Here is a 3,459-nt window from a genome sequence, read left to right as displayed (position 1 = left end):
GGTGACTGGCTCAGTGTATGAGGTGTATGGCTCCGTGTATGAGGTGACTGGCTCAGTGTATGAGGTGACTGGCTCAGTGTATGAGGTGACTGGCTCAGTGTATGAGGTGACTGGCTCTGTGTATGAGGTGACTGGCTCAGTGTATGAGGTGACTGGCTCCGTGTATGAGGTGACTGGTTCAGTGTATGAGGTGACTGGCTCAGTGTATGAGGTAACTAGCTCAGTGTATGAGGTGACTGGCTCAGTGTATGAGGTGTATGGCTCCGTGTATGAGGTGACTGGCTCAGTGTATGAGGTGACTGGCTCAGTGTATGAGGTGACTGGCTCAGTGTATGAGGTGACTGGCTCAGTGTATGAGGTAACTAGCTCAGTGTATGAGGTGACTGGCTCAGTGTATGAGGTGACTGGCTCCGTGTATGAGGTGACCGGCTCAGTGTATGAGGTGACTGGCTCCGTGTATGAGGTGACCGGCTCCGTGTATGAGGTGACCGGCTCAGTGTATGAGGTGACTGGCTCAGTGTATGAGGTGACTGGTTCAATGTATGAGGTGACTGGCTCAGTGTATGAGGTGACCTGCTCAGTGTATGAGATGACCGGCTCAGTGTATGAGGTGACTGGCTCCGTGTATGAGGTGACCTGCTCAGTGTATGAGGTAACTAGCTCAGTGTATGAGATGACCGGCTCAGTGTATGAGGTGACTGGCTCCGTGTATGAGGTGACCTGCTCAGTGTATGAGGTAACTAGCTCAGTGTATGAGGTGACTGGCTCAGTGTATGAGGTGACTGGCTCTGTGTATGAGGTGTATGGCTCCGTGTATGAGGTAACTAGCTCAGTGTATGAGGTGACTGGCTCAGTGTATGAGGTGTATGGCTCCGTGTATGAGGTGACTGGCTCAGTGTATGAGGTGACTGGCTCAGTGTATGAGGTGACTGGCTCAGTGTATGAGGTGACTGGCTCTGTGTATGAGGTGACTGGCTCAGTGTATGAGGTGACTGGCTCCGTGTATGAGGTGACTGGTTCAGTGTATGAGGTGACTGGCTCAGTGTATGAGGTAACTAGCTCAGTGTATGAGGTGACTGGCTCAGTGTATGAGGTGTATGGCTCCGTGTATGAGGTGACTGGCTCAGTGTATGAGGTGACTGGCTCAGTGTATGAGGTGACTGGCTCAGTGTATGAGGTGACTGGCTCAGTGTATGAGGTGACTGGCTCAGTGTATGAGGTGACTGGCTCCGTGTATGAGGTGACTGGCTCAGTGTATGAGGTGACTGGCTCAGTGTATGAGGTAACTAGCTCAGTGTATGAGGTGACTGGCTAAGTGTATGAGGTGACTGGCTCCGTGTATGAGGTAACTAGCTCAGTGAATGAGGTGTATGGCTCCGTGTATGAGGTGACTGGCTCAGTGTATGAGGTGACTGGCTCAGTGTATGAGGTGACTGGCTCAGTGTATGAGGTAACTAGCTCAGTGTATGAGGTATATGGCTCTGTGTATGAGGTGACTGGCTCTGTGTATGAGGTAACTAGCTCAGTGTATGAGGTGACTGGCTCAGTGTATGAGGTGACTGGCTCAGTGTATGAGGTAACTAGCTCAGTGTATGAGGTGACTGGCTCTGTGTATGAGGTGACTGGCTAAGTGTATGAGGTGACTGGCTCCGTGTATGAGGTAACTAGCTCAGTGTATGAGGTGACTGGCTCAGTGTATGAGGTGACTGGCTCAGTGTATGAGGTGATCGGCTCAGTGTATGAGGTGACTGGCTCAGTGTATGAGGTGATCAGCTCCGTGTATGAGGTGACTGGCTCAGTGTATGAGGTGACTGGCTCCGTGTATGAGGTAACTAGCTCAGTGTATGAGGTAACTAGCTCAGTGTATGAGGTAACTAGCTCAGTGTATGAGGTGACTGGCTCAGTGTATGAGGTGTATGGCTCCGTGTATGAGGTGACTGGCTCAGTGTATGAGGTGACTGGCTCAGTGTATGAGGTGTATGGCTCTGTGTATGAGGTGACTGGCTCAGTGTATGAGGTGACTGGCTCAGTGTATGAGGTGACTGGCTCCGTGTATGAGGTGTATGGCTCCGTGTATGAGGTGACTGGCTCAGTGTATGAGGTAACTAGCTCAGTGTATGAGCTAACTAGCTCAGTGTATGAGGTGTATGGCTCCGTGTATGAGGTGACTGGCTCCGTGTATGAGATAACTAGCTCAGTGTATGAGGTGACTGGCTCAGTGTATGAGGTGTATGGCTCCGTGTATGAGGTAACTAGCTCAGTGTATGAGGTGACTGGCTCAGTGTATGAGGTGTATGGCTCCGTGTATGAGGTGACTGGCTCCGTGTATGAGGTGACTGGCTCAGTGTATGAAGTGACTGGTTCAGTGTACGAGGTGTATGGCTCCGTGTATGAGGTGACTGGCTCCGTGTATGAGATAACTAGCTCAGTGTATGAGGTGACTGGCTCAGTGTATGAGGTGTATGGCTCTGTGTATGAGGTGGCTGGCTCAGTGTATGAGGTGTATGGCTCCGTGTATGAGGTGTATGGCTCCGTGTATGAGGTGTATGGCTCCGTGTATGAGGTGTATGGCTGGCTCCGTGTATGAGGTGTATGGCTCAGTGTATGAGGTGACTGGCTCAGTGTATGAGGTGACTGGCTCCGTGTATGAGGTGACTGGCTCCGTGTATGAGGTGGCTGGCTCAGTGTATGAGGTGTATGGCTCCGTGTATGAGGTGTATGGCTCCGTGTATGAGGTGGCTGGCTCAGTGTATGAGGTGTATGGCTCCGTGTATGAGGTGGCTGGCTCAGTGTATGAGGTGTATGGCTCCGTGTATGAGGTGACTGGCTCCGTGTATGAGGTGTATGGCTCCGTGTATGAGGTGTATGGCTCCGTGTATGAGGTGACTGGCTCCGTGTATGAGGTGTATGGCTCCGTGTATGAGGTGTATGGCTCCGTGTATGAGGTGTATGGCTCCGTGTATGAGGTGTATGGCTCCGTGTATGAGGTGTATGGCTCCGTGTATGAGGTGACTGGCTCCGTGTATGAGGTGTATGGCTCCGTGTATGTATGAAACATATTCAGGAAGTAAACTGAAATTCCATTTCCCATTTTCTTGATGGAATTGACCCAAACTTTGTCTAGAGAGGATTTGTGATGGCAGAGAAAACTGGGACAAAGGGAAAGGTGAAGCAATGCAATAGGTATTGCTGTCATGCTATGCTGCTGCCTTGCCATGTTGTTGTCTTAGGTCTCTCTTTATGTAGAGTTGTGTTGTCTCTCTTGTCGTGATGTGTGTTTTGTCCTATATTTTTATGAAATGTTTTTTAACATTTTTTATCCCAGCCCTCGTCTCCGCAGGAGGTCTTTTGCATTTTGGTAGGCCGTCATTCTAAAGGATATTTTTTTTCTCAACTGACTTGCCTAGTTAAATAAAGGTTAAATATATATACAGTGGGCTCCGAAATTACTGGCACCCC

At 50.0% G+C, this 3,459-nt stretch overlaps 1 long non-coding RNA gene across 2 annotated transcripts; it reads left to right on the top strand.

Moving 5' to 3' along the window:
* The first annotated feature begins 1,474 nt into the window (after window positions 1–1,474).
* LOC127908304 (uncharacterized) lies at window positions 1,475–3,024 on the top strand. 2 transcript variants are annotated; one of them, XR_008066757.1, is made up of 3 exons: window positions 1,475–1,492; window positions 2,501–2,563; window positions 2,904–3,024. It is a non-coding gene; the product is annotated as an uncharacterized LOC127908304 (long non-coding RNA). The 2 variants fall into 2 exon arrangements; XR_008066756.1 differs by lacking the exon at window positions 1,475–1,492 and adding an exon at window positions 1,979–1,996.
* Window positions 3,025–3,459: the final 435 nt, after the last annotated feature.

Source organism: Oncorhynchus keta, chromosome 1, assembly GCF_023373465.1.
Source record: "Oncorhynchus keta strain PuntledgeMale-10-30-2019 chromosome 1, Oket_V2, whole genome shotgun sequence".
In the NCBI taxonomy this organism is placed as follows: Eukaryota; Metazoa; Chordata; class Actinopteri; order Salmoniformes; family Salmonidae; genus Oncorhynchus; species Oncorhynchus keta.
The sequence above is the reverse complement of the archived record's forward strand: the minus strand, read 5'-3'. Positions and strand labels throughout refer to the sequence as shown.